Below are 22,493 nucleotides of genomic sequence, written 5' to 3'. Positions count from 1 at the left end.
AGTGAGTGAGAGAGCCGAGTGAGTGAGAGCCCGAGTGAGTGAGAGAGCCCGAGTGAGTGAGAGAGCCCGAGTGAGTGAGAGAGCCCGAGTGAGTGAGAGAGCCCGAGTGAGTGAGAGAGACCCGAGTGAGTGAGAGCCCGAGTGAGTGAGAGAGCCCGAGTGAGTGAGAGAGACCCGAGTGAGTGAGAGCCCGAGTGAGTGAGAGCCCGAGTGAGTGAGTGAGGGCCCGAGTGAGTGAGAGCCCGAGTGAGTGAGAGCCCGAGTGAGTGAGAGCCCGAGTGAGTGAGAGAGCCCGAGTGAGTGAGAGAGCCCGAGTGAGAGAGAGCCGAGTGAGTGAGAGAGCCCGAGTGAGAGAGTGAGTCCGAGTGAGCGAGTGAGTACGAGTGAGTGAGTGAGTCCGAGTGAGTGAGAGCCCGAGTGAGTGAGAGCCCGAGTGAGTGAGTGAGCCGAGTGAGTGAGAGAGCCCGAGTGAGTGAGAGCCCGAGTGAGTGAGAGAGACCCGAGTGAGTGAGAGCCCGAGTGAGTGAGAGACACCCGAATGAGTGAGAGAGACCCGAGTGAGTTAGAGAGCCCGAGTGAGTGAGAGAGCCCGAGTGAGTGAGCGAGACCCGAGTGAGTGAGAGACCGAGTGAGTGAGAGAGCCCGAGTGAGTGAGAGACACCCGAGTGAGTGAGAGAGCCGAGTGAGTGAGAGAGCCTGAGTGAGTGAGAGAGACCCGAGTGAGTGAGAGAGACCCGAGTGAGTGAGAGAGACCCGAGTGAGTGAGAGAGACCCGAGTGAGTGAGAGAGCCCGAGTGAGTGAGAGAGCCCGAGTGAGTGAGAGCCGAGTGAGTGAGAGAGACCCGAGTGAGTGAGACAGACCCGAGTGAGTGAGAGAGACCCGAGTGAGTGAGAGAGCCCGAGTGAGTGAGAGAGCACGAGTGAGTGAGAGAGCCCGAGTGAGTGAGAGAGCCCGGTGAGTGAGAGCCCCGAGTGAGTGAGAGAGCCCGAGTGAGTGAGAGAGCACGAGTGAGTGAGAGAGCCGAGTGAGTGAGAGAGCCCGAGTGAGTGAGAGCCGAGTGAGTGAGAGAGACCCGAGAGTGAGAGAGAGCCCGAGTGAGTGAGAGAGCCCGAGTGAGTGAGAGAGCCCGAGTGAGTGAGAGAACCCGTGTGAGGAGAGCCCGAGTGAGTGAGAGACCGAGTGAGTGAGAGAGCCCGCGTGAGTGAGAGAACCCGAGTGAGTGAGAGCCTGAGTGAGTGAGAGAGCCGAGTGAGTGAGAGAGACCCGAGTGAGTGAGAGAGCCCGAGTGATTGAGAGAGCCCGAGTGAGTGAGGAGCCCGAGTGAGTGAGAGCCCGAGTGAGTGAGAGAGCCCAAGTGAGTGAGAGAGCCCGAGTGAGTGAGGACCGAAGTGAGTGAGCCCGAGTGAGTGAGAGAGCCCGAGTGAGTGAGAGACCCGAGTGAGTGAGAGAGACCCGAGTGAGTGAGAGAGCCCGAGTGAGAGAGAGACCCGAGTGAGTGAGAGAGCCCGAGTGAGTGAGAGAGACCCGAGTGAGTGAGAGAGCCCGAGTGAGTGAGTGAACCCGAGTGAGTGAGAGAGTGAGTGATGAGTGAGAGAGCCCGAGTGAGTGAGAGAGCCCGAGTGAGTGAGAGAGCCCGTGAGTGAGAGAGCCTCGGAGTGAGAGAGAGCCCGAGTGAGTGAGAGAGCCCGAGTGAGTGAGAGCCGAGTGAGAGAGAGAGCCCGAGTGAGTGAGAGAGCCCGAGTGAGTGAGAGCCCGAGTGAGTGAGTGAGAGCCCGAGTGAGTGAGAGCCCGAGTGATGAGAGCCCGAGTGAGAGAGCCCAAGTGAGTGAGAGAGCCCGAGTGAGTGAGTGAGCCCGAGTGAGTGAGAGAGCCCGAGTGAGTGAGAGAGCCCGAGTGAGTGAGAGCCCGAGTGAGTGAGAGAGCCCGAGTGAGAGAGCCCGAGTGAGTGAGAGAGCCCGAGTGAGAGAGCCCGAGTGAGTGAGTGAGCCCGAGTGAGTGAGAGAGCCCGAGTGAGTGAGTGAGAGCCCGAGTGAGTGAGTGAGCCCGAGTGAGTGAGTGAGCCCGAGTGAGAGAGAGAGCCCGAGTGAGAGAGAGAGACCCGTGAGTGAGAGCCCGAGTGAGAGAGAGCCCGAGTGAGTGAGAGAGACCCGAGTGAGTGAGAGACCGAGTGAGTGAGAGAGACCCGAGTGAGTGAGAGAGCCCGAGTGAGTGAGAGACCCCGAGTGAGTGAGAGCCCGAGTGAGTGAGAGAGCCTGAGTGAGTGAGAGACCCGAGTGAGTGAGAGAGACCCGAGTGAGTGAGAGAGCCCGAGTGAGTGAGAGAGCCCGAGTGAGTGAGAGCCCGAGTGAGTGAGAGAGACCCGAGTGAGTGAGAGAGACCCGAGTGAGTGAGAGAGACCCGAGTGAGTGAGAGAGCCCGAGTGAGTGAGAGAGCCCGAGTGAGTGAGAGAGCCCGAGTGAGTGAGAGAGCCCGAGTGAGTGAGAGCCCGAGTGAGTGAGAGAGACCCGAGTGAGTGAGACCCGAGTGAGTGAGAGAGCCCGAGTGAGTGAGAGAGCCCGAGTGAGTGAGAGAGCCCGAGTGAGTGAGAGAACCCGAGTGAGTGAGAGAGCCCGAGTGAGTGAGAGACCCGAGTGAGTGAGAGAGCCCGAGTGAGTGAGAGAACCCGAGTGAGTGAGAGAGCCTGAGTGAGTGAGAGAGCCTGAGTGAGTGAGAGAGCCCGAGTGAGTGAGAGAGACCCGAGTGAGTGAGAGAGCCCGAGTGAGTGAGAGAGCCCAAGTGAGTGAGGGAGCCCGAGTGAGTGAGGGAGCCCGAGTGAGTGAGAGCCCGAGTGAGTGAGAGAGCCCGAGTGAGTGAGAGAGCCCGAGTGAGTGAGAGAGACCGAGTGAGTGAGAGAACCGAGTGAGTGAGAGAGACCGAGTGAGTGAGAGAGCCCGAGTGAGAGAGAGAGCCCGAGTGAGTGAGAGAGCCGAGTGAGTGAGAGAGACCCGACTGAGTGAGAGAGCCCGAGTGAGTGAGAGAACCGAGTGAGTGAGAGCCCGAGTGAGAGAGCCGAGTAAGTGAGAGAGACCCGAGTGAGTGAGAGAGACCCGAGTGAGTGAGAGAGCCCGAGTGAGTGTAGAGAGCCCGGAGTGAGTGAGAGAGCCCGAGTGAGTGAGAGAGCCCTAGTGAGTGAGAGCCCGAGTGAGTGAGAGAGCCTGAGTGAGTGAGAGCCGAGTGAGAGAGAGAGCCCGAGTGAGTGAGAGAGCCGAGTGAGTGAGTGAGTCCGAGTGAGTGAGAGCCGAGTGAGTGAGAGCCCGAGTGAGTGAGAGCCCGAGTGAGAGAGCCCGAGTGAGTGAGAGAGCCCGAGTGAGTGAGTGAGCCCGAGTGAGTGAGAGAGCCCGAGTGAGTGAGAGAGCCCGAGTGAGTGAGAGCCCGAGTGAGAGAGCCCGAGTGAGAGAGCCCGAGTGAGTGAGAGCCCGAGTGAGTGAGAGCCCGAGTGAGTGAGTGAGCCCGAGTGAGTGAGAGAGCCCGAGTGAGTGAGTGCCCGAGTGAGTGAGTGAGCCCGAGTGAGTGAGTGAGCCCGAGTGAGAGAGAGCCCGAGTGAGAGAGAGAGACCCGAGTGAGTGAGAGCCCGAGTGAGAGAGAGCCCGAGTGAGAGAGAGAGCCCTTCTTGTACAGGCCTCACCTACCCCGGAAGAGATCCCAATGGTCCAAAAATCTGAAACCCTCCCTCCGACACCACCAGTTCAGCCACGTGTTTAACTGCACTACCCACCTATTTCGAGCCTCAATGGCACGTGGCACAGGGAGTAATCCTGAGATTACAACCTGAGAGGTCCTGCTTTTTAGCTCACTGCCTAACTCCATGAACTCCTTCTGCAGGACCTCATCACTCTTCCTGCCTATATTGATAATACCGATGTGTACTACGACCTCTGGCTGTTTACCCTCCCCCTTCAGGATGTCCGTTCAGAGACATCCTTGACCCTGGCATCATGGAGGCAACACACCATCCTGGAGGCTCTTTCACTTCCACAGAAGCGCCTATCTGTTCCCCTTGCTATAGAGTCCCCTATAACTATTGCTCTCCTGCACTTTGCCCTCCCTTGCTGAGCAACAGAGCCAGTTGTGGTGCCATTGTTCTGGCTGCTGTTGTTTTCATCTGCTAGGCTATTGCCCCCAAAACAGTATAGCTGTTAGCGAGGGGGACAGCCACAGGGGATTCCTGCACTGACTGCCTGCCCTTTCTCGCGGTCACCCATCTGTCTGCCTGCACCTTGGGTGTGACCACATCTCTATAACTCCTGTCTATGACGCTTTCCACCACCTGCATGCTCCTAAGTGCATCCAACTGTTGCTCCAACCGAACCATGTGGCCTGTGAGGAGCTGTCATTGGTTACACTTGCTGCTGACATAGTCGACCGGAACGCTGGAAGTGTCACAGATCTACCACATCTCACAGTTGGAGCACTGCACAGTGCTGATTGACATTTAAGCACTAGTTAATTAATTCAAAATAAACACTTTAAATTGCTATTAGATTCAGTTACAATTAACTATATGGCCCTGACGCTAGATTTTTACTGTAAAATTGAATGCCACACACAAATGTCTGCTCTCGGGTTTAGTTACTCCACTATCTCGTTAATTAATTAGATTTAATTAGTTTTTCAATGTTATTTTTTTTTCAAATTTAACAGATTCCCTACCAGCCAATCGGGTCACAGCTTTACTGTGATATCATTTCAGTTTTCCACCCACAATTTGAAAAGGTATTTCTATCACTTACCTTCCCAGGATGCCCTCTGGATCTCTCCCTGCAGATTACCAGCTACAAAGCCAGAAAAAAGAAAACAAAACAAAAGGAAAAAACCATCTCCTCCCACTCTGCACCGAATTACCTCACTGTTCCAAATAACCAAGGTTCAATCCTCACTCGGGCTCTCTCACTCACTCGGGCTCTCTCCCTCGGGTTCTCTCACTCGGGCTGTCTAACTCGGGCTCACTCACTCGGGCTCACTCACTCGGGCTCACTCACTCGGGCTCTCACACTCGGGCTCACTTACTCGGGTTCTCTCACTCGGGCTGTCTCACTCGGGCTCTCTCACTCGGGCTCTCTCACTCATTCGGGCTCACTCCCTCGGGCTCTCTCACTCGGACTCTCTCACTCGGGCTGTCTCACTCGGGCTCTCACACTCGGGCTCTCACACTCGGGCTCACTCACTCACTCGGGCTCTCTCACTCACTCGGGCTCACTCACTCGGGCTCTCTCACTCGGGCTCTCACTCACTCGGGCTCACTCACTCGGGCTCTCTCACTCGGGCTCTCACTCACTCGGGCTCACTCACTCGGGCTCTCCCACTCACTCGGGCTCTCTCTCTCACTCGGGCTCTCACTCACTCGGGCTCTCTCTCTCACTCGGGCTCTCTCTCTCACTCACTCGGGCTCTCTCACTCACTCGGGCTCTCTCACTCACTCGGGCTCTCTCACTCACTCGGGCTCTCTCACTCACTCGGGTCTCTCTCACTCACTCGGGCTCTCACTCACTCGGGCTCACTCACTCACTCGGGCTCTCTCACTCACTCGGGCTCTCACTCACTCGGGCTCTCACTCACTCGGGCTCTCTCACTCACTCGGGCTCTCACTCACTCGGGCTCACTCACTCACTCGGGCTCTCTCACTCACTCGGGCTCTCACTCACTCGGGCTCACTCACTCACTCGGGCTCTCTCACTCACTCGGGCTCTCTCACTCACTCATGCTCGCTCACTCACTCGGGCTCACTCACTCACTCGGGCTCACTCACTCACTCGGGCTGTCACTCACTCGGGCTCTCTCACTCGGGCTCTCTCTCACTCACTCGGGCTCTCTCACTCGGACTCACTCACTCACTCGGGCTCTCTCACTCACTCGGGCTCTCACTCACTCGGGCTCTCTCACTCACTCGGTCTCTCACTCACTCGGGCTCTCTCACTCACTCGGGCGCTCTCACTCACTCGGGATCTCGCACTCACTCGGGCTCCTCACTCACTCGGGCTCTCTCACACTCGGCCTCCTCACTCACTAGGGCTCTCTCACTCACTCGGGCTCTCTCACTCACTCGGGCTCTCTCACTCACTCGGGCTCACTCACTCACTCGTGCTCTCTCACTCACTCGGGCTCTCTCACTCACTCGGGCTCACTCACTCACTCGGGCTCTTTCACTCACTCGGGCTCTCTCACTCACTCGGTCTCTCACTCACTCGGGCTCTCTCACTCACTCGGCTCTCTCACTCACTCGGGCTCTCTCACTCACTCGGGCTCTCTCACTCACTCGGGCTCACTCACTCACTCGGGCTCTCACTCACTCGGGCTCACTCACTCGGGCTCTCTCACTCACTCGGGCTCTCACTCACTCGGGCTCTCACTCACTCGGGCTCTCTCACTCACTCGGGCTCTCTCACTCACTCGGCTCTCTCACTCACTCGGGCTCTCTCACTCACTCGGGCTCTCACTCACTCGGGCTCTCTCTCACTCGGGCTCTCACTCACTCGGGCTCTCACTCACTCGGGCTCTCTCACTCACTCGGGCTCTCTCACTCACTCGGTCTCTCACTCACTCGGGCTCTCTCACTCACTCGGGCTCACTCACTCGGGCTCTCACTCACTCGGGCTCTCTCACTCACTCGGGCTCTCTCACTCACTCGGGCTCTCTCACTCACCCGGGCTCACTCACTCACTCGGTCTCTCACTCACTCGGGCTCTCTCACTCACTCGGCTCTCGCACTCACTCGGGCTCCCTCACTCACTCGGGCTCTCTCACTCACTCGGCCTCTCTCACTAACTCGGGCTCTCTCACTCACTCGCGGCTCACTCACTCACTCGGGCTCTCTCACTCACTCGGGCTCTCTCACTCACTCGGGCTCTCTCACTCACTCGGGCTCTCTCACTCACTCGGTCTCTCACTCACTCGGGCTCTCTCACTCACTCGGGCTCTCTCACTCACTCGGTCTCTCACTCACTCGGGCTCTCTCACTCGCTCGGGCTCTCTCACTCACTCGGGCTCTTTCACTCACTCGGGCTCTCTCACTCACTCGGTCTCTCACTCACTCGGGCTCTCTCACTCACTCGGGCTCACTCACTCGGGCTCTCACTCACTCGTGGCTCTCTCACTCGCTCGGGCTCTCTCACTCACTCGGGCTCTTTCACTCACTCGGGCTCTCTCACTCACCCGGGCTCACTCACTCACTCGGGCTCCTCACTCACTCGGGCTCACTCACTCGGGCTCTCTCACTCACTCGGGCTCTCACTCACTCGGCTCTCACTCACTCGGGCTCTCTCACTCACTCGGGCTCTCTCACTCACTCGGGCTCCCTCACTCACTCGGGCTCTCTCACTCACTCGGCCTCTCTCACTCACTCGGGCTCTCTCACTCACTCGGGCTCACTCACTCACTCGGCTCTCTCACTCACTCGGGCTCACTCACTCACTCGGGCTCTCTCACTCACTCGGGCTCTCTCACTCACTCGGTCTCTCACTCACTCGGGTCTCTCTCACTCACCTCACGGGCTCTCTCACTCACTCGGTCTCTCACTCACTCGGCTCTCTCACTCACTCGGGCTCACTCACTCGGCTCTCACTCACTCGGCTCTCTCACTCGCTCGGCTCTCTCACTCACTCAGGCTCTTTCACTCACTCGGGCTCTCTCACTCCACGGTCTCTCACTCCTCGGGCTCTCCTCACTCGGGGCTCACTCACTCGGGCTCTCACTCACTCGGGCTCTCTCCTCACTCGGGCTCTCTCACTCACTCGGGCTCTCTCACTCACTCGGCTCTCTCCTCACCGGCTCACTCACTCACTCGGGCTCTCACTCACGCGGGCTCACTCACTCGGGCTCTCTCACTCACTCGGGCTCTCACTCACTCGGCTCTCACCATCGGGCTCTCTCACTCACTCGGGCTCTCACTCACTCGGCTCTCACTCACTCGGGCTCTCTCTCACTCGGGCTCTCTCTCACGGGCTCTCACTCACTCGGGCTCTCACTCACTCGGGCTCTCTCACTCACTCGGCTCTCTCACTCACTCGGGCTCTCTCTCACTCGGCTCTCACTCACTCGGGCTCTCACTCGGGCTCTCACTCACTCGGGCTCTCTCACTCGGGCTCTCACTCACTCGGGCTCTCTCACTCACTCGGGCTCTCTCTCACTCGGGCTCCTCACCCGGGCTCTCTCTCTCACTCGGGCTCTCTCTCTCACTCGGCTCTCTCACTCACTCGGTCCTCTCTCACTCACTCGGGGCTCTCTCACTCACCGGGCTCTCTCACTCACTCGGGCTCTCTCACTCACTCGGGCTCTCTCACTCACTCGGGCTCTCTCACTCACTCGGGCTCTCTCACTCACTCGGGCTCTCTCACTCACTCGGTCTCTCTCACTCACTCGGGCTCTCTCACTCACTCGGGCTCTCTCACTCACTCGGGCTCTCTCACTCACTCGGGCTCTCTCACTCACTCGGGCTCTCACTCGGTCTCTCACTCACTCGGGCTCTCTCACTCGGGCTCACTCACTCACTCGGGCTCTCTCACTCGGGCTCTCACTCACTCGGGCTCACTCACTCACTCGGGCTCTCTCACTCGGGCTCTCACTCACTCGGGCTCACTCACTCACTCGGGCTCACTCACTCACTCGGGCTCACTCACTCACTCGGGCTCTCTCACTCGGGCACGGGTGAGTGAGAGCCCGAGTGAGTGAGAGCCCGAGTGAGTGAGAGCCCGAGTGAGTGAGAGAGCCCGAGTGAGTGAGAGAGCCCGAGTGAGTGAGAGTGCCCGAGTGAGAGAGCCCGAGTGAGAGAGCCCGAGTGAGTGACAGTGGAACAGCAATGGCAGGAGTTTTTGGGGTTATTTGGGAGGCACAACAGAAATTCATCCCAAGGAGGAGAAAACATACTAAGGGGAGGACAAGACATCCATGGTTGACGAGGGAAGTCAAGGACAGCATAAAAGCAAAAGAAAAAGCATACAAATTGGCGAGGATTAGTGGGAAATCAAAGGATTGGGAAGTCTTTAAAAGCGAGCAGAGGACAACTAAAAAGCAATAATGAGATAGAAGATGAAATATGAGTGCAAGCTAGCTCGTAATATAAAAGAAGGCAGGAAGAGTTTTTTTCAAAATATAAAAGGTAAGAAAGAGGCAAAAATAGACATTGGACCACTGGAAAATATGGCTGGAGAAGTAATAATAGGAAACAAAAAATGGCAGAGGACTGAATAATTACTTTGCATCAGTCTTCACAGTGGAACAGTCAGCAGTCTCACAACATCAGGTTAAAATCCAACAAGTTTGTTTCGAATCACTAGCTTTCAGAGCACTGCTCCTTCCTCAGGTGAATGCCCACAACACTGCTCCTTCCTCATGGGGAGGGTTTAAACTAATGTGGCAGGGGGATGGGAACCGATGCAGGAAGTTGGAAGGTAGTAAAACAGGGACAGAAGCAAAAGGAAGTAAAGGGGAAAGTGCAAGACAGGGAAGACATAGTCAAAAATCAAAAAGGGCGACAGTACAAGGTACAGTGACTGAGGGGAGTTCAGTGAATAGGTCCAGTAATACTAAAAGGAGTAAAACTGGAGATGTTAAGATTCAAAACAGAGGTAAAAAAACCAACATAAGTGTACTTTACCTGAATGCTCGTAGTATTCGGAATAAAGTAAGTGAGTTGATGGCACAAATCATCGTGAATGACTATGATTTAGTGGCCATTACTGAAACATGGTTAAAGGATGGTCACGACTGGGAGTTAAAAATCCGAGGGTATCAAACTATTCAGAAGGACAGAGTGGATGGTAAGGGAGATGGTGTAGCTCTGTTATTTAAGGATGACATCCGTGCAATAGTTAGGGATGATATCGGTGCTATGGAGGATAAGGTTGAATCCATTTGGGTAGAAATCAGGAATAGTAAGGCGAAAAAGTCACTGATAGGAGTAGTCTATTGCCCAACAAATAGTAACGTTATGGTGGGGCAGGCAATAAACAAAGAGATAACTGATGCATGTAGAAATGGTACAGCAGTTATCATGGGGGATTTTAATCGACATATCGATTGGTTTAACCAGGTCGGTCAAGGCAACCTTGAGGAGGAGTTTATAGAATGTATCCGTGATAGTTTCCTAGAACAGTATGTAATGGAACCTACGAGGGAACAAGCGGTCCTAGATCTTGTCCTGTGTAATGAGACAGAATTGATTCATGATCTCATAGTTAGGGATCCTCTAGGAAGGAGCGATCACAATATGGTGGAATTTAAAATACAGATGGAGGGTGAGAAGGTAAAATCAAATACTAGTGTTTTGTGTTTAAACAAAGCAGATTACAATGGAATGAGAGAAGAACTAGCTAAGGTAGACTGGGAGCAAAGACTTTATGGTGAACAGTTGAGGAACAGTGGAGAACCTTCCAAGCAATTTTTCACAGTGCTCAGCAAAGGTTTATACCCACAAAACGGAAAGACGGTAGAAAGATGGAAAATCGACCGTGGATATCTAAGGAAATAAGGGAGAGTATCAAATTGAAGGAAAGAGCATACAAAGTGGCAAAGATTGCTGGGAGACTAGAGGACTGGGAAATATTTAAGGGGCAACAGAAAGCTACTAAAAAGTAAGATAGAGTATGAAAGTAAACTTGCTCAGAATATAAAAGCAGACAAACAAAGAACAAAGAAAATTACAGCACAGGAACAGGCCCTTCGGCCCTCCCAGCCTGCGCCGATCCAGATCCTTTATCTAAACCTGTCTCCTATTTTCCAAGGTCTACTTCCCTCTGTTCCCGCCCGTTCATATACCTGTCTAGATGCTTCTTAAATGATGCTATCGTGCCCGCCTCTACCACCTCCGCTGGTAAAGCGTTCCAGGCACCCACCACCGTCTGCGTAAAAAACTTTCCACGCACATCTCCCTTAAACTTTCCCCCTCTCACTTTGAAATCGTGACCCCTTGTAACTGACACCCCCACTCTTGGGAAAAGCTTGTTGCTATCCACCCTGTCCATACCTCTCATAATTTTGTAGACCTCAATCAGGTCCCCCTCAACCTCCGTCTTTCCAACGAAAACAATCCTAATCTACTCAACCTTTCTTCATAGCTAGCACCCTCCATACCAGGCAACATCCTGGTGAACCTCCTCTGCACCCTCTCTAAAGCATCCACATCCTTCTGATAATGTGGCGACCAGAACTGCACGCAGTATTCCAAATGTGGCCTAACCAAAGTCCTATACAACTGCAACATGACCTGCCAACTCTTGTACTCAATACCCCGTCCGATAAAGGCAAGCATGCTGTATGCCTTCTTGACCACTCTATCAACATGCGTTGCCACCTTCAGGGTACAATGGACCTGAACTCCCAGATCTCTCTGCACATCAATTTTCCCCAAGACCCTTCCATTGACCATATAGTCCGCTCTTGAATTTGATCTTCCAAAATGCATCACCTTGCATTTGCCTGGATTGAACTCCATCTGCCATTTCTCTGCCCAACTCTCCAATCTACCTATATTTTGTTGTATTCTCTGACAGTCCTCCTCGCTCTCTGCAACTCCACCAATCTTAGTATCATCTGCAAACTTGCTAATCAGACCACCTATACCTTCCTCCAGGTCATTTATGTAGATCACAAACAACAGTGGTCCGAGCACGGATCCCTGTGGAACACCACTAGTCACCCTTCTCCATTTTGAGACACTCCCTTCCACCACTACTCTCTGTCTCCTGTTGCCCAGCCAGTTCTTTATCCATCTAGCTAGTACACCCTGAACCCCATACGACTTCACTTTTTCCATCATCCTGCCATGGGAAACCTTATCAAACGCCTTACTAAAGTCCATGTATACGACACCTACAGCCCTTCCCTCATCAATTAACTTTGTCACTTCCTCAAAGAATTCTATTAGGTTTGTAAGACATGACCTTCCCTGCACAAAACCATGCTGCCTATCACTGATAAGTCTATTTTCTTCCAGATGTGAATAGATCCTATCCCTCAGTATCTTCTCCAACAGTTTGCCTACCACTGACGTCAAGCTCACAGGTCTATAATTCCAGCAAAAGTTTTTACAAATATATTAAGCAAAAAAGAGTGGCTAAGGTAAATATTGGTCCTTTAGAGGATGAGAAGGGGGATTTAATAATGGAAGATGAGGAAATGGCTGAGGAACTGAACATGATTTTTGGGTCGGTCTTCACAGTTGAAGACACAAATAACATGCCAGTGACTGATAGAAATGAGGTTATGAGAGGAAATGAGAGGCTGATCATGAAGCGCATCACCTCCATACTCCCGGAACGCCTTGACCCACTTCAATTCGCATACCGTCGCAACCGGTCCACATCAGACGCCATTTCCCTGGCCCTACACTCATCCCTAGAGCATCTCGAAAACAAGGACTCCTACATCAGACTCTTATTTATTGACTACAGCTCCGCCTTCAATACCATAATCCCAGCCAAGCTCATATCAAAGCTCCAAAACCTAGGACTTGGCTCTCCACTCTGCAAGTGGATCCTTGACTTTCTGACCAACAGACCACAGTCAGTAAGAATGAACACCAACACCTCCTCCACAATAGTCCTCAACACCGGTGCCCCGCAAGGCTGCGTACTTAGCCCCCTACTCTACTCCCTGTACACACACGACTGCATGGCAAAACTTGGTTCCAACTCCATCTACAAGTTTGCTGACGATACGACCATAGTGGGCCGGATCTCAAACAACGACGAGTCTGAATACAGGAGGGAGATAGAGAACTTAGTGGAGTGGTGCAACGACAACAATCTCTCCCTTAATGCCAGCAAAACTAAAGAGCTGGTCATCGACTTCAGGAAGCATAGTACTGTACACACCCCTGTCAGCATCAACGGAGCCGAGGTAGAGATGGTGAGCAGTTTCAAATTCCTAGGGGTGCACATCACCAAAAATCTATCCTGGTCCACTCATGTCGACGCTATCACCAAGAAAGCACAACAGCGCCTTTACTTCCTCAGGAAACTAAGGAAATTTGGCATGTCCACATTAACCCTTACCAACTTTTACAGATGCACTATCGAGAGCATCCTCTCGGGCTGCATCACAGCCTGGTATGGCAACTGCTCGGCCCAGGACCGCAAGGAACTTCAGAGAGTCGTGAATACCGCCCAGTCCATCACACGAACCTGCCTCCCATCCATTGATTCCATCTACACCTCCCGCTGCCGGGGGAAAGCAGGCAGCATAATCAAGGATCCCTCCCACCCGGCTTACTCACTTTTCCAACTTCTTCCATCGGGCAGGAGATTCAGAAGTCTGAGAACACGGACGGACAGACTCAAAAACAGCTTCTTCCGCACTGTCACCAGACTCCTAAATGACCCTTTTATGGACTGTCCTCATTAACACTACACCCTGTCTGCTTCATCCGATGCCAATGCTTATGTAGTTACATTGTATATCTTGTGTTGCCCTATTATGTATTCTCATGTATTTTTTTGAATTCTGTTCAATTCCCTTTTCTTCCCATGTACTGAATGATCTGTTGAGCTGCTTGCAGAAAAATACTTTTCACTGTACCTCGGTACACGTGACAATAAACAAATCCAATCCAATCCAATCCAATGACAGGTGATGACCTTGAGAGGATTGTTATCACTAAGGAGGTAGCGATGGGCAAGCTAATGGGGCTAAAGGTAGACAAGTCTCCTGGCCCTGATGGAATGCATCCCAGAGTGCTAAAAGAGATGGCTAGGGAAATTGCAGATGCACTAGTGATGATTTACCAAAATTCACTAGACTCTGGGGTGGTCCCGGTGGATTGGAAATTAGCAAACGTGACACCACTGTTTAAAAAAGGAGGTAGGCAGAGAGCAGGAAATTATAGGCCAGTGAGCTTAACATCAGTAGTAGGGAAGATGCTGGAATCTATCATCAAGGAAAAAATAGCGAGGCATCTGGATAGAAATTGTCCCATTGGGCAGACGCAGCATGGTTCATAAAGGGCAGGTCGTGCCGAACTAATTTAGTGGAATTTTTTGAGGATATTACCAGTGCAGTGGATAACGGGGAGCCGATGGATGTGGTATATCTGGTTTTCCAGAAAGCTTTTGACAAGGTGCCACACAAAAGGCTGCTGCATGAGATAAAGATGCATTGCATTAAGGGTAAAGTAGTAGCATGGATAGAGGATTGGTTAATTAATAGAAAGCAAAGAGTGGGGATTAATGGGTGCTTCTCTGGTTGGCGATCAGTAGATAGTGGTGTCCCTCAGGGATCCGTGTTGGGCCCACAATTGTTCACAATCTACATAGATGATTTGGAGTTGGGGACCAAGGGCAATGTGTCCAAGTTTACAGATGACATTAAGATGAGTGGTAAAGCGAAAAGTGCAGAGGATACTTGAAGTCTGCAGAGGGATTTGGATAGGTTAAGTGAATGGGCTAGGGTCTGGCAAATGGAATACAATGTTGACAAATGTGAGGTTATCCATTTTGGTAGGAATAACAGCAAACGGGATTATTATTTAAACAATAAAATATTAAAGCATGCCGCTGTGCAGAGAGACCTGGGTGTGCTAGTGCATGAGTCACAGAAAGTTGGTTTACAGGTGCAACAGGTGATTAAGAAGGCAAATGGAATTTTGTCCTTCATTGCTAGAGGGATGGAGTTTAAGATTAGGGAGGTTATGCTGCAATTGTATAAGGTGTTAATGAGGCCACACCTGGAGTATTGTGTTCAGTTTTGGTCTCCTTACTTGAGAAAGGACGTACTGGCACTGGAGGGTGTGCAGAGGAGATTCACGAGATTAATCCCAGAGCTGAAGGGGTTGGATTACGAGGAGAAGTTGAGTAGACTGGGACTGTACTCGTTGGAATTTAGAAGGATGAGTGGGGATCTTATCGAAACATTTAAAATTATGAAGGGAATAGATAGGATAGATGCGGGCAGGTTGTTTCCACTGGCGGGTGAAAGCAGAACTAGGGGACATAGCCTCACAATAAGGGGAAGTAGATTTAGGACTGAGTTTAGGAGGAACTTCTTCACCCAAAGGGTTGTGAATCTATGGAATTCCTTGCCCAGTGAAGCAGTCGAGGCTCCTTCATTACATGTTTTTAAGGTAAAGATAGATAGTTTTTTGAAGAATAAAGGGATTAAGGGTTATGATGTTCGGGCCGGAAAGTGGAGCTGAGTCCACAAAAGATCAGCCATGATCTCATTGAATGGTGGAGTAGGCTCGAGGGGCCAGATGGCCTACTCCTGCTCCTAGTTCTTATGTTCTTATGTAACCTGAGGAAGGAGCAGTGCTCTGAAAGCTAGTGATTTGAAACAAACCTGCTGGACTTTAACCTGGCGTTGTAAGACTTCTAACTGTGCTCACCCCATCGCCGGCATCTCCACATCTTCACAGTGGAAGACACCAGTGGGATGCCAGAGCTCCAGGAGAACCAGGGGGCAGAGGTGAGTGTAGTGACCATTACTAAGGAGAAGGTTCTGGGGAAATTGAAAGGTCTGAAGGTGGATAAATCACATGGACCGGATCGATTACACCCCAGGGTTCAAAAAGAGATAGCTGAGGAGATTGTGGAGGCATTAGTGATGATCTTTCAGGAATCACTGGAGGGACTTCAGAGTACTGGAAAGTGGGTAATGTGACACCACTGTTTAAGAAGGGAGGGAGGCAGAAGACAGGAAATTATAGGCCGGTTAGCCTGACTTCGGTTATTGGTAAGATTTTAAAGTCCGTTATTAAAGATGAGTTCACAAAGTACTTGGAGTTGCATGGTAACATAGGACTGAGTCAGCACGGCTTCATCAACGAGATCATGTCTGACAAATCTGTTAGAGTTCTTTGAGGAAGTAACAAGGAAGTTAGACAAAGGAAAACCAATGGACGTGATTTATTTAGATTTCCAGGTCTTTGACAAGGTGCCGCATAGGAGACTGTTAAATACGTTAAGAGCTCATGGTGTTCAGGGTAAGATCCTGGCATGGATAGAGGATTGGCTGACTGGCAGAAGGCAGAGAGTGGGGATAAAGGGGTCTTTTCTAGGATGGCAGCCGGTGACTAGCGCTGTGCCTCAGGGGTCTGTGCTGGGACAACAGCTTTTCACAATATACATTAATGATCTGGAAGAAGGAACTGAAGGACCTGGTAGCACTGTTGCTTCACAGCGCCAGGTCCCAAGTTCAATTCCTGGCTTGGGTCACTGTCTGTATGGAGTCTGCACGCTCTCCCCATGTCTGCGTGGGTTTCCTCCGGGTGCTCCAGTTTCCACCCACAAGTACCGAAAGACGTGCTGTGAGGTGAATTGGACATTCTGAATTCTCCCTCTGTGTACCCGAACAGGCGCCGGAATGTGGTGACTCGGGGATTTTCACAGTAACTTCATTGCAGTGTTAATGTAAGCCTACTTGTGACAATAATAAATATTGTTATTATTATTTATTTATTATCTGTGGGAGGTGCTGGGCGGTTTGGAATTGGACAGGGTTTGTGGATTGGGTCCGGCTGTTGTACCGGGCACCTGTATGCAAGTGTGCGAACAACCCGGGTGAGTTTGGAATAGTTCAGGCTGCATCAAGGGACGAGGCAGGGATGCCCACTTGCCCCATTGGCGATGGCTCGGAGTGAGACAAGGGACTGGTGCGGGGAGGTTACATTGACACATAGAAGAGAGGAGCAGGAGGAGGCCTTTTGGCCCTTCGAGCCTGCTCCGCCATTCATCACGATCATGGCTGATCATCCACCTCAATAGCCTAATCCTGCTTTCTCCCCATAGCCTTTGATCCCATTCTCCCCAAGTGCTATATCCAGCCACTTCTTGAATATATTCAAAGTTTTAGCATCAACTACTTCCTGTGGTAATGAATTCCACAGGCTCACCACACTTTGTGTGAAGAAATGTCTCCTTATCTCTGTCCGAAATGGTTTACCCTGAATCCTCAGACTGTGACCCCTGGTTCTGGACACACCCACCATTGGTAACATCTTCCTTGCATCTACCCTGTCTAGTCCTGTTAGAATTTTATAAGTCTCTATGAGATACCGCCTCATTCTTCTGAACTCCAGCGAGAACAATCCCAACCTAGTCAATCTCTCCTCATATGACAGTCCCGCCATCCCTGGAATCAGTCTGGTAAACCTTCGCTACACTCCCTCGAGAGTAAGAACGTCCTTCCTCAGAGAAGGAGACCAAAACTGCCCACAATACTCCAGGTGTGGCCTCACCAAGGCCCTGTACAATTGCAGCAACACATCTCTGCTTCTGTACTCTAATCCTCTCGCAATGAAGGCCAACATACCATTAGCCTTCTTTACCGCCTGCTGCACCTGCATGCTTACCTTCAGCGACTGGTGCACAAGGACACCCAGGTCCCGCTGCAGACTCCCCTCTCCCAATTTACAACCATTCAGGTAGTAATCTGCCTTCCTGTTTTTGCTTCCAAAATGAATAACCTCACACTTATCCAAATTATACTGCATCTGCCATTGGTTTGCCCACTCGCCCAACCTGCCCAGATCATGCTGTCGGATCCCTGCATCCTCGTCACAATTCACAATAATCTCTTTTGTGGGACTTTGTCAAACACCTCCTGCAAGTCCAAATGTACCACATCGACTGGTCCCCCTTGTCAACTGTACTAGATACTTCTTCAAAGAATCCCAACTGATTTATAGAACATAGAACATAGAACAGTACAGCACAGAACAGGCCCTTCGGCCCTCGATGTTGTGCCGAGCAATGATCACCCTACTCAAACCCACATATCCACCCTATACCCGTAACCCAACAACCCCCCCCCCCCCCCCCCCCCCTTAAGCCTTACTTTTTTTTTGTCAAGCATGATTTTCTCTTCATAAATCCATGCTGACACTTCACATTTACGGGGGGCACGGTAGCACAGTGCATAGTGCCGTTGCTTCACAGCTCCAGGGTCTCAGGTTTGAATCACTGTCTGTGTGGAGTCTGCACGTTCTCTCCGGGTGGCCGTGGGTTTCCTCCGGGTGCTCCGGTTTCTTCCCACAGTCCAAAGATGTGCAGGTTAGGTGGATTGGCCATGATAAATTGCCATTACTGACCAAAAAGGTCGGGTGGGGTTATTGGGTTATGGAGACAAAGGGCATAGGGTGATGGCGTGGGGCTTAGGTGGGGTGCTCTTTCCAAGGGCCGGTGCAGACTCGATGGGCTGAATAGCCTCCTTCTGCACTGTAAATTCTATAATTCACCCTCCCACCTAATTTTGTATCATCTGCAATCTTTGAAATGTTGCATTTTGTTCCTTCATCAAAATCATTAATATATATTGTGAATAGCTGGGTTCCCAGCACCGATCCCTGTGGTATCCCACTAGTTACTGCCTGCCAATTTGAAAAGGACCCATTAATCCCTACTCTTTGTTTCCTCTCTGCCAACCAGTTTTCTATCTACTTCAATAAAGCTAAGACTTTATGGTGGAACAGTTGAGGAACAGTGGAGAACCTTCCAAGCGATTTTTCACAGTGCTCAGCAAAGGTTTATACCAACAAAAAGGAAGGACGGAAGAAAGAGGGAAAATCGACCGTGGATATCTAAGGAAATAAGGGAGAGTATCAAATTGAAGGAAAAAGCATATAAAGTGGCAAAGATTGCTGGGAGATTAGAGGACTGGGAAATCTTTAGGGGGCAACAGAAAGCTACTAAAAAAGCTATAAAGAAGAGTAAGATAGAGTATGAGAGTAAACTTGCTCAGAATATAAAAACAGACAGTAAAAGTTTTTACAAATATCTAAGACAAACAAGAGTGGCTAAGGTAAATATTGGTCCTTTAGAGGATGAGAAGGGAGTTTTAATAATGGGAAATGAGGAAATGGCTGAGGAACTGAACAGGTTTTTTGGGTCGGTCTTCACAGTGGAAGACACAAATAACATGCCAGCGACTGATAGAAATGAGGCTATGACAGGTGAGGACCTTGAGAGGATTGTTATCACTAAGGAGGGAGTGATGGGCAAGCTAATGGGGCTAAAGGTAGACAAGTCTCCTGGCCCTGATGGAATGCATCCCAGAGTGCTAAAAGAGATGGCTAGGGAAATTGCAGATGCACTAGTGATAATTTACCGAAATTCACTAGACTCTGGGGTGGTCCCGGTGGATTGGAAATTAGCAAACGTGATGCCACTGTTTAAAAAAGGAGGTAGGCAGAAAGCAGGAAATTATAGGCCAGTGAGTTTAACTTCGGTAATAGGGAGATGCTGGAATCTATCATCAAGGAAGAAATTGCGAGGCATCTGGATAGAAATTGTCCCATTGGGCAGACGCAGCATGGGTTCGTTAAAGGCAGGTCATGCCTAACTAATTTAGTGGAATTTTTTGAGGACATTACCAGTGCAGTAGATAACGGGGAGCCGATGGATGTGGTATATCTGGATTTCCAGAAAGCCTTTGACAAGGTGCCACACAAAAGGTTGCTGCATAAGATAAAGATGCATGGCATTAAGGGTAAAGTAGTAGCATGGATAGAGGATTGGTTAATTAATAGAAAGCAAAGAGTTGGGATAAATGGGTGTTTCTCTGGTTGGCAATCAGTAGCTAGTGGTGTCCCTCAGGGATCCGTGTTGGGCCCACAATTGTTCACAATTTACATAGATGATTTGGAGTTGGGGACCAAGGGCAATGTGTCCAAGTTTGCAGATGACACTAAGATGAGTGGTAAAGCGAAAAGTGCAGAGGATACTGGAAGTCTGCAGAGGGATTTGGATAGGTTAAGTGAATGGGCTCGGGTCTGGCAGATGGAATACAATGTTGACAAATGTGAGGTTATCCATTTTGGTAGGAATAACAGCAAACGGGATTATTATTTAAACGATAAAATATTAAAGCATGCCGCTGTACAGAGAGACTTGGGTGTGCTAGTGCATGAGTCACAGAAGGTTGGTTTACAAGTGCAACAGGTGATTAAGAAGGCAAATGGAATTTTGTCCTTCATTGCTAGAGGGATAGAGTTTCAGACTAGGGAGGTTATGTTGCAATTGTATAAGGTGTTAGTGCGGCCACACCTGGAGTATTGTGTTCAGTTTTGGTCTCCTTACTTGAGAAAGGACGTACTGGTGCTGGAGGGTGTGCAGAGGAGATTCACTAGGTTAATCCCAGAGCTGAAGGGGTTGGATTATGAGGAGAGGTTGAGTAGACTGGGACTGTACTCATTGGAATTTAGAAGGATGAGGGGGGATCTTATAGAAACATTTAAAATTATGAAGGGAATAGATAGGATAGATGCGGGCAGGTTGTTTCCACTGGCGGGTGACAGCAGAACTAGGGGGCATAGCCTCAAAATAAGGGGAAGTAGATTTAGGACTGAGTTTAGGAGGAACTTCTTCACCCAAAGGGTTGTGAATCTATGGAATTCCTTGCCCAGTGAAGCAGTTGAGGCTCCTTCATTACATGTTTTTAAGGTAAAGATAGATAGTTTTTTGAAGAATAAAGGGATTAAGGGTTATGGTGTTCGGGCCGGAAAGTGGAGCTGAGTCCACAAAAGATCAGCCATGATCTAATTGAATGGCGGAGCAGGCTCGAGGGGCCAGATGGCCTACTCCTGCTCCTAGTTCTTATGTTTATGTTCTTATGTTATTAGTTTTAAATCACCAGGATCGATTTACATCCTTTAGATTACAGAAAGCGATTCATACACCTTCTAGCTCTGACTGCAGCTATCCAGCTCTGAAAATGAAACTAAAACACACCCTGCAGCAAACAGCCTAAAACGAAAGTAAAAAGCTGACAGACAACCCAGCTCCACCCACTCTCTGACATCACTGCAGCAATAAACACCAATTTATTAAAGGTACACTCGCTACAGATATTTCTTTACACATCCATTCATAAACACCCATTTCTTAAAGGTACTCTCACATGACACCTCCCCCCAAGAAAAAAAATACATCATCAACTTCAAGATGGTTTCATTTTTCACCTTTTCACTATCCTTTAATAAAAGAACACAGTAAATATACTTTTTTGTTTCAAAAAAACACACGCAAACAGGTATAATAATATAGTCTATTTTTTTTCACCTTCTTCCAACTGGAATCCTTCTCGATTGACAGTCTCTTGGAACAAGAAGATCTCTGCATGATCCATCCAATTCTCTGCGCCTCAGCATTTTTCTTTAAAGTCAATCTGATCACAGAGTCCCGTGTAATTCTCCAACATGGGAACATTGGTTATCACAGCTTTCAGACAGTCAAATGCCTGTTGAAAGTCCGCTGTCCACTGAAATTTTCGACTTTTCTTCAGCAAGTCCATCAGTGGGGCAATCACGCTACAAAACTTTTGCACAAATGTGCGATCAAATGCACTCATGCCAAGAAATCGCATTATTTCCCTTCGTCTTGAGGGTATTGAAAACTCCTCAAGGAATATAACTTGGGCTTTTCCAAATTCACTTTTGGCTAGGTTTATCACCAAACCAGCTTCCTGAAGTCGATCGAATAACTCCATCAAATGTTTTAAATGTTGTTTCCATGTCTGGCTGAAAATTACCATTCGCACAACTAACAAAACGACTTTGTTAGTTAACCGTTGAAATGTGGCTGGTGCGTTTTTCATGCAAAATGGCATAACTTTGAATTGGTATATACCATCTGTAGACACAAAAGCTGAAATTTCCTTTGCCCTTTCGGATAAAGGTACCTGCCAGTAACCTTTAAGTAAATCCAGTTTAGAAATAAAAGCTGATTGTCCCACTTTCTCAATGCAATCCTCCAAACGTGGGATAGGATAAGAGTCCATTCTTGTAACTGCATTAACCTTTCCATAGTCCACACACAACCGTTGGTTACCGTCTGGTTTAGGTACCATCACTGTGGGTGAGCTCCATTGGCTGCAACCCACTTCAATTATGCCATTCTTAAGCATACTCTCAATCTCTTTGTTCACCTGTGCCAATTTTAAAAGGTTATGTCTATATGGATGTTGTTTGATTGGAACAGCATTTCCCACATCTACATCATGTACAGCCATTTTAGTACTTCCCAATTTATCTCTACAAACTTGCCCATGTGATATAAATAGCTCTTTCAGGTCAGTTTGTCTTTCCTCTGGAAGGCAACTCAACAATTTATCCCAATTTTTAAGAACATCCTCATTTTCTAATTTAATTTGAGGTATGTCAAATTCACAGCCATCTGGATTTGGTTTGTCACTTTGAGTTAGAATCATTATAACCTCCTCCTTTTTCTCTCCTTCCTGTCAAAGTGCCTTTTAAGCATATTCACATGACACACTCGGTGAGTCTTCCTTCTATCTGGTGTTTTTACCACATAATTTACCTCACTTAATTTCCTTTCAATCTGATAAGGTGCACATAACCTTGCTTTTAAAGATTCACCTACCACTGGTAACAACACTAAAACTTTATCTCCACTGGCAAAACTACGAACTTTGGATTTCTTGTCCACGACCCGTTTCATCACACTTTGAGCAACTTTCAAATGTTGTCTAGCCAATTCCCCTGCTCTATTTATTCGTTCCCTAAAATTTGACA

At 49.8% G+C, this 22,493-nt stretch overlaps 1 protein-coding gene across 1 annotated transcript in view; it reads right to left on the bottom strand.

Annotated features, from left to right (window-relative positions):
* henmt1 (HEN methyltransferase 1) overlaps positions 1-22,493 on the bottom strand; it is a 73,962-nt gene that overhangs the window by 16,669 nt on the left and 34,800 nt on the right. The window lies entirely within an intron of this gene.

Source organism: Scyliorhinus canicula, chromosome 4 (genome assembly GCF_902713615.1).
Source record: "Scyliorhinus canicula chromosome 4, sScyCan1.1, whole genome shotgun sequence".
NCBI classification, from domain to species: domain Eukaryota; kingdom Metazoa; phylum Chordata; class Chondrichthyes; order Carcharhiniformes; family Scyliorhinidae; genus Scyliorhinus; species Scyliorhinus canicula.
Note: the sequence above shows the minus strand (reverse complement) of the source record. Positions and strands in the feature narration are given on the sequence as shown.